The 12,753-nt window shown below is 40.2% G+C and overlaps 1 protein-coding gene across 12 annotated transcripts in view; it reads left to right on the top strand.

Annotated features, from left to right (window-relative positions):
- The first annotated feature begins 18 nt into the window (after positions 1–18).
- Positions 19–12,753, top strand: part of wdr37 (WD repeat domain 37) — a 56,781-nt gene continuing 44,046 nt past the window's right edge. For 8 of the 12 annotated variants that reach the window (XM_008112318.3, XM_008112317.3, XM_008112315.3 and 5 more), the window contains exon 1: positions 8,231–8,406. The gene's annotated coding sequence lies outside the window, so the exon portion shown is untranslated. Of the gene's footprint in view, positions 184–3,597; positions 3,741–8,230; positions 8,407–12,753 lie in introns of those variants that run through there. The other 4 variants (XM_003221939.3, XM_008112316.3, XM_008112308.3 and 1 more) reach the window with 4 other exon arrangements.

The raw sequence follows: 12,753 nt of genomic DNA, 5'->3' as shown, positions 1-12,753 counted from the left end.
CGCAAGTTCACCCGAGAAGGCGGGCCGCTGAGTCGGGCTGCCCAATCCGAGGAGGAGGTAGGCGGGATGTTTTTAAAAGAGGCGTGGCCTAAAGGACAGGAGGCAACATGAGGAAGTAGAGGGGGGAGAAAATAAACCAAGCGAGGGAAGGGTCATAGAATGAGATAAGCCAGCTTTTAAAAGGTCAGATACTGCTATGTGGGATAAACTATGCTGCCATATAAAATCCACATTATCTGCTTTGAACTGGATTATATGGCAGTGTGGACTCGTAGAATAATAGAGTTGGAAGAGACCACATGGGTCCTCCTACCGGCTGTTAGGAATTGTGGGAGTTGGAGTCGAAAACACCTGGAGGGCCGAAGTTTGCCCATGCCTGGTGTAGATGCTGCCATAGGTTGGAAACACACTTAAAGGAAGAAATCAACAAATCCTTGGAACTGGGGACACAAAAGTCCTGAGAAATAAATAATGATATTAATATTAATAATATTACAATATATTGATATAGTACAATATAGTAATTTAATGCCATTATTGTGCTATGCTGATAATATAAAATTTAATTTGTAAGCCGTTCTGAGTCCCCTTCGGGGTGAGAAGGGCGGGATATAAATGTATTAAATAAATAAATAAATAAATACACCCACTTAGGCTCAAACATGGAGGGCTGGACTGCTAATGTAAATGCAACAGGTATATGATTATCTGAGTTAAAGTAAAAACCCATGCTGCCAGCAGTGCATGAGTTAAACCAGTGGAATGTAGAGCATGTGTAGATGGCCCTTGGGATCTTTTCCAACTCTTATGGTTCACAAACGCACACACAATATCTAGAAAACCATTTTTTAGCCTGTAGGGTGAAGGCAGGAGTAACCTTCTGTGTCACTTAAATAATACAATCCCAAATGGCTAAAAAAGGTAAAGGTTTCCCCTGAGATTAAGTCCAGTTGTGTCCGACTCTGGGGGTTGGTGCTCATCTCCATTTCTAAGCCGAAGAGCCGGCGTTGTCCGCAGACACCTCCAAGGTCATGTGGCCGGCATGACTGCATGGAGCGCCGTTACCTTCCCGCCGGAGCGGTACCTATTGATCTACTCACATTTGCATGTTTTTGAACTGCTAGGTTGGCAGGAGCTGCGGCTAACAGCGGGCGCTCATTCCGCTCCTGGGATTTGAACCTGGCACGTTTCGGTCTGCAAGTTCAGCAGCTCAGTGCTTTAACACACTTCGCCACCGGGGCTCCCTAATGCCTACCAGATTAGTATTTGTCGTGCTATATTGCTGCTATACAGTAACAGCAGCAAAACCAGCCTGCCTCTACTAATGTAGCAACCAATAAAAACTTTACTATTGGTTGTCACAATCAAGATAAGCATTGTAAACTTTACATCATTATTTGCTGCTTAGCCTAAGTGGCATCATATTTGCTTCGAGGAAACCAGGCCAGCAGTTCCCAGATCTCCATTTGGAGGACAGAATGTACAAACCACTGCTGTTCTGTGTTGGAGAAACATTGCTAGTTGCAGACAGATGTTTTAGTCCAGTTTGAAAAGATTTTTAGTCACCCCACCAAATACAACTTCCAGAATTCTATAACATTGAACCATGGCAATTCTACAGTGTAGATGTTCCCAGCTCCGAAGCCTAAAAAAACTGCCAATCTTTGGAATGTGTTGCAGCTTCATTCTGCACAGTTTAATCTATATATATAAAATGATAAAGTTGTTTGCGCAGTGACTATAACAACAAAACTAAACATCCCAGAAATACGAAATTTGGCAACACAATGCAAAAGGCTTGCCTCCAGGTTACAACAACACAACCACACCACAAAACCACAATCCAGACCCACAAAACTCACAACAACGCATCATGCGATAACAACACAACTAAACGCCCCAGAAATACAAAACTTGGCAACACAATGCAAAAGCCTTGCCTCCCAGTTGTAACAACACAACCACACCACAAAACCACACAGGACCCACAAAACTCACAACAACGCATCTTGACTATAACAACACAACTAAACGCCTCAGAAATATGAAACTTGGCAACACAATGCAAAAGCCTTCCCTCCAGGTTGTAACAACACAACCACACCACAAAACCACAATCCGGACCCATAAAACTTACAACAACGCATTGTGACTATAACAACACAACTAAACACCCCAGAAATACGAAACTTGGCACACAACTAAACGCCCCAGAAATATAAAACTTGACAACACAACACAAAAGCCTTTTCTCCCGGTTGTAACAACACAACTACACCACAAAACCACAATCCGGACCCACAAAACTCACAACAATGCATCGTGACTATAACACAATTAAACGCCCCAGAAATACAAAATTTGACAACACAACACAAAAGCCTTGCCTCCCAGTTGTAAGAACACAACCACAACACAAAACCACAATCCGGACCCACAAAACTCACAACAACGCATCATGACTATAACAACACAACTAAACGCCCCAGAAATACGAAACTTGGCAACACAACACAAAAGCAGTCCCTCCCAATTGTAACAACACAACCACACCACAAAACCACAATCCGGACCCACAAAACTCACAACAATGCATCGTTACTATAACAACACAACTAAACGCCCCAGAAATACAAAACTTGGCAACACAACACAAAAGCTTGCCTCTCAGTTGTAACAACACAACCACACCACAAAAACACAATCCGGACCCACAAAACTCACAACAACGCATTGCGACTATAACAAATACAAAATTTGACAACACAACTCATCCTCCTCCCCAATCCCTACATTCACACTTGGCCTCCAAAAAAAACAATTACAGTAATAACAATGACAACAACAACAACAATAAGAATCAACACCATCACAGGCAAGAAACAGCCAGACACTGAGGCTGAGAGGCCAGTCAGTGCTACACTGGGCCTCCAAAAAACAATACAGTAGCCTCTAACTTATCCAACCTTCATGACCACTACAACAACAACAATAATAAACACCTACACAGGCGAAACAAAAAAAAAGACTATTGTACTACAATAAAAATATAAACCGCACTCAGCAGAATCAGACATTACAATTAACAACAAACCAAAGGCAACAGGGATCTCAAGCAATTATCAATCAACACAAAAATTGAAGAAGGTAACAGACTTCAAATACTACTACTAATGTGAGTATAAAGAAGGTGGAGGTCACAGCATAAATACAACCTAATGTAGACTGACCAACACCACCAGACTAAGCCACAGCAACGCGTGGCCGGGCACAGCTAGTATATAAAAACCTTGGGCTTTTTTAATTACAGAAGTGGCCTTTTGGATTTTTTTTGGAAGTGTGGCAGTTTTTTGGCAATCCACATGGCCCACAGTGTGTCTCAAGAAAAAGTGCCCCCTGGGCCCATCACACTCTATGAAGAAAAGAAATAAATCTAGCACAATAATTAAGGGTGAATTTTTATTTTAGTACGTGCTTTAGTGCATATCAATGTAATTGATATGTAATTAAAATCAGCTAAATAACATGTGAAAATAAAAATCAGTAACATGCTAAAATAAAAATCAGATGCTGTTAGATTTTTCCTTTATGTTACAGAATGCTAACTTCAGTACCACCGTGAATAAATGCTATTCTGCAAGAGAGGATGGCTGCATTCATCTAGTAGCTGAGTTTCAGCTCCAGGGATTAAAAAGAGAAAGCTGTAAGGACTGAGAGATTGCAACGGCCAAAATGCTAAGGTAAGAGGCTTCAGAGCTGGTTTTGGCATAGAAGCCAAATATTTACACATGCTGAATGAGGATGGGATTGTTTTGCTTGTCAACAGTTGTTCAGACCCTTGCAGCCACTTTCAACCTTTTTCTGAATTTTTAATAATGGCAGATTGTAGCCACTAGGAGGCATAGTATTATATTCCTATATGCCCTAATTCTTTGATTCTATGATGCACTTTTTTCCTCTGAAACATCTCTGAAAACAGGGTGCATCTTGGGGTCGAGCATGCTTTTATACAGTATATGTATATGTATACACACACATATACGTATACTTATATATACACTGATCTGTTTTTTTGTCGATAGTACTGAAACTATGGTGCATTTTACAATCGACGGTATCTTGGAGTCAAGAAAATACTTTTTTTTGAGCTATTGTCATTTTATCTTTCCTGTCAGAAGATACCCTGCTTACCTTACTATTTGGTTTTATTTTTTAAATGTTCTACATAAATGTTTAAGACTGAAAGTGGTCTGCACAATGGTCTGCACATTTCATACTGGGTTTAATTCTTGCTGTTGTGTCCCTTCACAAGTTATTGAGAGCCTATCATAGGGTTTATTGGCAATATTTATTTAGAGATAGAGAAGGTTGCTACTGCCTTCCCCTAGGGCTGAGCGAGTGTAACTTGCCCAAGGTCGCCCAGTGGGTTTCTAAGGCCTTATACAATCCTTCTACACTGCCATATACAATCCAGATTATTTGATTTGAATTGGATTATATGGCAGTGTGGACTCATATAATCCAGTTCAAAGCAAATAATGTGGATTATCTACTTTGATAATCTGGATTATATGGCAGTGTAGAAGGGGGCGATGAAAAGATTCAAATTCAAATTCTAAGGACCCAGAGTTGTAGACCGACACTCAAGGCACTACACTGCCTCTGGATCACTCTTGGTACACCTACATTGTAGAATGAATTCAGTTAGGCACCACTTTAAATGCCATTATTAAATACAATGTAGTTTCACAAAATCTTTAGCCTTCTCTGACAGAGTACTGATACCTGATAAACTACAACTCCCACAGCATTGACTCATGGCAGTTTAAGTGGTGCCAAACTGCATTAATTCTATAGTGATAATCCCCGAGTACATCTGTATCTTGCTTTCTCTAGATAAATTCAAGTAGCATAAATAACTTCAAATAGAACTGGCAATCTTATGCAAATCTCATTCTCCTAGATCTATAGGAAGGCCATGGCAAATGTTCTCGGAATAAATTTTGCAACAAGCTCGTATAATAGGGCCTCCTGAAGGCACGTAGCATAACAATGGTCGATGCTATAATTTGGAACTGATAATTAAAAGCTTTTTCATTTATACAGAAATAAATCCTGTTGTGAAGAATTATCAATTTCCTTTACTACAACAAATATTTTATTGAGGTCCAAATACTATCAATCCATCAGCACATTTCCAGGTCACATGCATCTTAAAGATATGCAAAATTAAGCAAATCAAAGCAGGTTGATGTCAGACATCTTAGGTGTGTCCAGCTGCCTATAATTGGAATGTGGGTTGCCTTTGGCAATTCACTTTTTTTGAGTCCATGCTCCCTTCTTAGCAATCATAGTGATCTTCTTGGCATTCATAATGATCTTCTGCTATTGCAATCAAAGGGAAGATGCTGCAAGAGTCATCGTATAATGACTCATACAATATAATCCAGTTTAAAGCAGAAAACCTGGGATTGGATCCTGGGATATAGGGCTGTCTGGGAGGGCCCTATGTTCCCTTTAAACTCAGTAAGACTTCTAAAGCCAAGTTCAGTGAGGTTAAGACACCATAGTTTTATCCAACGGAGTTTTTAATGGAATTTTAACTGACCCTAGTGCTCATACTAACAAGAACAAGTCATATGATGTTGTTGGAAATGATAACCTTCTTCAGTCCTTCTCTAGTAATCTGTTTATTTATGATCCTGTTGCTTATTGTTTCCTGTATATAATTTCTGGTATGCAGGTTCCTTTACTCTATGGTTCCTCAGAAGTTGGAAAAGGAGCTATAGAAAACATGCTCTTTCTCTCTCCTTTTGACTATGTGACCTGTTGATAGCTGTTTTTGTTACAAGAGAAATGCCCTGGCTGGCTGGCATAGGGAACCATCTCAAACATATCTGAAACTGGACAGATATGTTTTGTACATGTGTATGCTGAACACATGAACCTTGTGATAACAAATGTGTTATTTTTATCAAAGTCTACTTCATTTTTCTCTTGAGTGCACAATATAAAACAAGTTATTTTATGGGAGATAATATATATATATATATATATATATATATATATACACACACACTGAAAAACATTTCTGCTGTTTTTATGCACTGGCAATCTGTTTTCCTGACAGAATAGAGATAACAGGTTATTCAGTCTAACAACTGAAACCTTTGCCTTGCATAATTGTATCTGGTTGTATACCCCAACAGAAGATTATACTCTAAAGGGTTTTTGGGTCTTCTCTGAATCGTCATGCTTTTCTAAGAAGTTATTATCTCCAAAAGGTGTTTTCCAAAAGGTTATGAATGCCATTTTCCAAAAGATGTTTAATTGTTTTAATGTCTATATGTTGTATATGCTTAACTATTACATAGGTTTATATTGATGTGTAACATTCTTGAGTTATACTCCTTCCAATTTAGTATGCCTTTCAGCTTTTATTTCTGGTGATTTAACTTTGTTTTGTTTGTTAAGTGTTTTATTATCATTTATACTGTTGTCTTGTTGTGCCCCAGTGGCACAGCGGGTTGAACCGCTGAGCTGCTGAACTTGCTGACCAAAAGGTCGGCAGTTTGAATCTAGGAAGCGGGGTTAGCCCCAGCTTTTGTTAACCTAGAAGTTCGAAAACATGCAAATGTGAGTAGATCAATAGGTACTGCTCTGGCGGGAAGGCAACAGTGCTCCATTCAGTTATGCTGGCCACATGACCTTGGTGGTGTCTAAGGACAACGTCAGCTCTTTGGCTTAGAAATGGAGATGAGCATCAACCCCAGAGTTGGACACAACTAGACTTAATGTCAGGGGAAAACTTTTACCTTACTTGTTGTAAGCTGCTCTAAGTCCCTTTGGGAGATGGGACGGGATATAAATAAATCTTCATTCATTCATTCATATGACAGGATTATTCCATGATTTCAATACAAAAGGCGCAGGTTCCTGGCTGGGACACACACACACTGTGTGGGGCTTGGTAGACACCACAGAATGAAATAAGTGAATGTGTTGTCGAAGGCTTTCATGGCCCAAATCACTAGGTTGCTATGGGTTTTCTGGGCTGTATGGAAAACTGGGCTCTACAGGCCAATGGATATTCCACCACATACATCAGAAAAGCTGCAAGATCATGCACAAGCTACGAAAGACAAAGATCCATCCAGAGGAAAACTGTTCTTACCATACATCAAGGGAACCACTGATGGCATAGGGAAGCTGATGAAGAAACACAACCTACAAACCATCTACAGACCAACCAAGAAAATCCAACAAATGCTGTGTTCAGCAAAGGACAAGCGGGATCCTCTCACCTCTGCAGGATTCTACCGTATACCATGCAGCTGTGGACAAATCTACATAGGGACCACCAAACGCAGCATTGTCCAAACATGAATCAAGGACCATGAAAGGCAGTGCAGACGAATCCAACCAGAGAAGTCAGCCATAGCAGAGCCCTTGATGAACCAACCTGGACACAGCAAATTATTTGGGAAGACAGAAATACTGGACCACTCTCACAACTACATCAGACTACACAAACCATTGAATCCACAAGCAGAAAAGAGGAAACCATGAAAATGAACGAAATCTGGCTACCAGTATTTAAAAACTCTAAAATCAGGAAGTAAATAAAGAACAATACAGTATTCTGAAAATAGGGGAATTCCAGACATGAAGCAATCAGGGCCAGCTAACAACTCTCAACAAAGGATTCTCCCAGGCAGGAAGCAGCCAGGCTTTGAAGCTAGGCCATTCGATGCTAACCAAGGTGATGAACTGCTATTGCAACATTCACACTTCTCCCATCCTGGACCTTCCACAGATATATAAACCCTATTTGCATAGTTTTCCAACAGACCTCACAACCTCTGAGGATGCCTGTCATAGATGTAGGCGAAACGTCAGGAAAGAATGCTTTTGAAACATGGCCAGACAGCCGGGAAAACTCACAGCAACCCAAAGAAGTTACGTGTTGCAGTAATATTGAGTAAGCTGTGAAGAATTTCCTGAAAAAGGAAAAAATAAATCTCGCCCGCCCGCAGAGGATTCTTCTCTCTCTCTTCTATAGAGAATGTATTATTTAACGTCAGCCGGCCGCAGCCTTCTTTGGGCAGTCACGTGACCCACTCCCCCCCCCCCCCCTTCAATTTCTCCTCAAGTTCTTTCTTTCCCCTCTCTATGGCGGCTGGCCGGCACAGAGGCGGCGCTTCCGGTGGGAAGCGGAAGTGGTCTCAAGCCGCTCTGGGGCGGTTTTGGTACATTTGGAAGGAAGGAAGGAAGGAAGGGGAGGGGGGGAAGCGAAGGAAGAGGAGGAGGAGGAGGAGACCGTTAGTAGGCAGTGTACCGTCTCTTGACGCTTCCCCCTCAGAAGAGGCCTTTTCTTAAGGATAGAAGGAAGGAAGGGCTTCAGAGGTGAGTCTGGGCCCAGCCTGGCCTGAGGGATGGCGACGCCTTTTAGGCCCAAACGGCGGGTTTGCCGTTGTAGATAGGCATAAAGATAACGGAGTGTGTGTATATACATATCTATATATGTGTGTGTGTGGGTGTGTGTATATATATATGTGTGTGTGTGTGTGTGTGTGTGTAGAGAGAGAAAGATAGGCTGCCTCCCAACATGTGTATGTATTTGTATACATCTACACCAGTGGTTCTCAATCTGGGATCCCCAGATGTTTTTTGCCTTCAACTCCCAGAAATCCTAACAGCTGGTAAACTGGATGGGATTTCTGGGAGTTGTTGGCCAAAAACATCTGGTGACCCCAGGTTGAGAACAACTGATCTACACAGTCACCTCTATATTCGTGGCTTTTACTTTTGTGGATTTGATGGTTCCCATTAGATCAGGCTTGGGCCAACTTTGGCCCTCAGTCCAGTGTTTTGGACTTCTGCGCCCACAATTTCTAACAGCCTACTGGGAGTTGAAGTCCAAAACACCTGGAGGGCCAAAGTTTGCCCATGCCTGATCTAAATTGTCAAATAACCACCCTCTCTTTGACAATGTCTCATGCGCGGTTGGTGGGGATGAGAGAGAGGGCCTTCTCTGTGGTGACTCCCCAGCTCTGGAATACCCTCCCAAAGGAGATTAGATTAGCCCCCCACCCATCAATCTATTTGATCCAGCTTAAAAACGTGGATGTTTAAACAGACTTTTGAGGTTGACACTTTGGCACCTTAGTTATGAATTAATGGCAGATAGTTTATTCTCTAGATGTTATTGTTATTATATAGGTACTGAGACAATGGACAATAAAATGTGAACTCCAATCATAACCATAAAGAGCTCTTCATCTTTTGTGAAGCTACATTAACACATTATGGCTGCTAAGAAAGCTTACATTTTATACTGATCTTTGTTTCATTCCACATACAGCCAAGAAGGGATTGCTACTTTGAGGTCCATCTAAACCAGGCATGGGGAAACCTTGGCCTTCTGGGTACTTTGGACTTCAACTCCCACAATTCCTAACAGCTGGTAGGAAGTTGAAGTCCAAAACACCTAAAGGGCCAAAGTTTGCCAATGCTTGGCCTAAACTAACTGAATTACAGTTACAAACATCTGCCTTACAAATGACTTAGAGTTAAGAACGGAGTGAAACAACAGGAAGGGTTACGTATTTGTTCCTGAAAAAGTTATCATGTTGAAAAGGTGTCTCCACTGAAGCTTTATCACCAATCTTTGTTTCCATATCAAGCCAAATTATTCAAAATCTAATTATCACAGGAAAAGAAAGTGAGGTGAAATTTGCTGAACAGGGACACAAAGAGCAAGGGAAATACAATTGGTGTGTCAACCCTTTCCTACCCCCTCTGGGTGGGGGGTACTGGAGTGACCCACGAGGAGAGAGAAGCGGGTAACCATTATAAGGCAGTGGAATGTGTCCAGAGGAGGGTGACTAAAATGATCAAGGGTCTGTAGAACAAGCCCTATGAGGAGTGGCTTAAAGAGCTGGGCATGTTTAGCTTGCAGAGGAGAAGGCTGAGAGGAGACATGATAACCATGTATAAATATGTTAGTGGAAGTTATAGGGAGGAGGGAGCAAGCATGTTTTCTGCTGCCCTGGAGTCTGGGACGCATAACAACAGTTTCAAACTACAAGAAAGGAGATTCCACCTGAACATTAGGAAGAACTTCCTAACTGTGAGAGCTGTTCAGCAGTGGAACTCTCTACCCCGGAGTGTGGTGGAGGCTTCTCTTTAGAGGCTTTTAAACAGAGGCTGGATGACCATCTGTCAGGGGTACTTGGTGATTTTCCTGTTATTTGGCAGGGTGTTGGACTGGATGGCCTGTGAGGTCCTTTCCAACTCTATGGTTGTTGAGATGTTTGAGGAAAAGCTTAGAGTTGATATGTACAGCTGCTGAGGCTATGTAATGTACACACCATTATGTGTCTGTCTCTATCTAGGGTGTGTCTCCAAGTGTATATATGTGTGTATGTATTGTAATATATACAATATATATTACAAGGTAACGGCGCTCCATGCAGTCATGCCGGCCACATGACCTTGGAGGTGTCTATGGACAACGCTGGCTCTTTGGCTTAGAAATGGAGATGAGCACCAACCCTCAGAGTCAGACATGACTGGACTTAACGTCAGGGGAAACCTTTACCTTATTGTAATATATATACACACATACATATACATAGACATATGAGTGTGTGTGCGCGTGTGCATACATATACACCTACACCCATATATCCCTCCACATTTTTGGCTTTTACCTTTGTGGATTTGATTTTTCACAGATTTATTTCTGATAGGAATCTGTACTTCTCCTGTGTGACTCTCTGAACAGCTTCCTCCAGTCATGCTGGAGGATACATATACATATACATCACATAAATATGAAGGATGATTAACTGCATCCTTCTGGGATCCTGGACCAACCTAGAGAAGCGCTGTTGCTTTACATTTTAATCAGAGAGAGGGAGAGAGTCAGCCCTCCACATCAGTGGAAAAGGATAGTAATAATAACAGTAATAATAATAATAATAATACATTTTATTTATTATCTGTTGCTCCTGATGGCTCAAGGAGGGATACAACAAAGTTCAAAACATTTGAACATACATATATATACAGTAGATTACATAAACACACAAAAATATACAAAACTTGCACCAAACACAGATACAGAATTGACCTACAGAAGCAATAGAATACAAATCAGAACTCATGATGGAATGTTGACTGGGAAGGCCTGTTGGAAGAGATGGATATTCAATTGTTTTTTAAATTCTGACAGCTCGTTTAACTGTCATAGGATCCCATCTGAAAGTGGAAAACCACAAATAAAGATATTGCTATTTTTATTACCTGAGCAAACATCTTTTCATGAATTTCTTGGTATACTAACACGACTCTGTGGTTGATCTCTGCTAGAAGCTGACTATAGAACTGCACCTAGAGATTCCTAGGTAGCTGTTCCCTCTAGAAATATCTAGGTCCTCCAACATCTTAAACATCTCAATGTGAATGGTGTGTGTGTATGTAGATAAGTCCCATGTTGAGAAAAAGAAATGAAAAAGTCTTGGTATTTTATTTATATTTTTAAACCGAGAGAGGAGGACATAGTCTTACTTGTGTACTCAAGCATATAGGAAGGAGGAGGATTAGCACTTTATTTAAATTTTGACCTTTGTCCGGATAGTCTATTGCTAACTGTATGATACGCTTTAATTGTGTTAATTACGTCTGACAGTTACTAGAGTCATTAGAGAAATGTGTCTCAATTATTTTATTCTGTATATTTAAATTTCTCACCTTTTATTTTCAATTGCTTTATAAGTATATCCCAGTGTATTTGATTGTTTATTATTTGAATTGTTTTTTAAGTTATGTTTCTCAGGCATTGAATGTTTGCCGGTGTTTTGTTGTTCATTGCCCTGAATCCCTTTTGGGAGGTAGGGTGATATAGAAATAAATTTCTATTATTATAGCCTTAATAAGACTCTTTCATGATGTGTTCAAAATATCCCAAATGTGAATGCTGCTGTTTGAATACATAGGTGTTCGCCAATACTGTTGCTCCGAGGTGTATTTTTAATGAAGCAGTAAGACATCCTGAATAATTAGTTTTGGGAACGCTGCCAGTTTGTTTCAGAAAGACTGCAGTGTTTTAATGAGCTGCTCTCCCCAAACATAAAAAATTTACTTTGCAAAGAAAAACTAAAAAGAAAGATTTTTGGATATTTGTTTTAGAAAGTGTACAGTGACATTTTTTTATAGGAGCAGCTATAGCTCAGCAATCAAACATATTCTTGATACTGTATACACAATATCCCAACTTCCATCCCTAGAAAAGTCTAGGAAATTTTAAAATACTTCAGGGCTGCTGATAGGGTAGAGAAGTATTTGGCAATTTGTGGTCCGATAGATGTTTCTGGATCAACTCTCATTAAACTTACCTAATGATGTGAAGTGTAACCTAATTATATCTGCAGAGTCATATGTTTTCCTTCACTGGTGTAGACTAGCACTAGATAAGACTATTGGTCTGAATATACAGTATATACAAAACAGGATCTAGTTAACATTCACACATTCTTCCTTGGAGAAAAAAGTTAAAATGTTTCTTCATGAGAGATTTACCTTACAATGTTTACTTTACATTGGCAAAATATTAAATATTTCAAAGCTTTTTATTTATAAAATAAATGAAATAACACTTTTGCCTTTTTTAAAGCTGTTGATAGACAAAGCCAAAAAAAGAGAGTAACTGGAATGTACTATAAACTTGAAGATCAATGATATAGTAAT

This window comes from Anolis carolinensis, chromosome 6 (genome assembly GCF_035594765.1).
Source record: "Anolis carolinensis isolate JA03-04 chromosome 6, rAnoCar3.1.pri, whole genome shotgun sequence".
NCBI classification, from domain to species: domain Eukaryota; kingdom Metazoa; phylum Chordata; class Lepidosauria; order Squamata; family Dactyloidae; genus Anolis; species Anolis carolinensis.
Note: the sequence above shows the minus strand (reverse complement) of the source record. Positions and strands in the feature narration are given on the sequence as shown.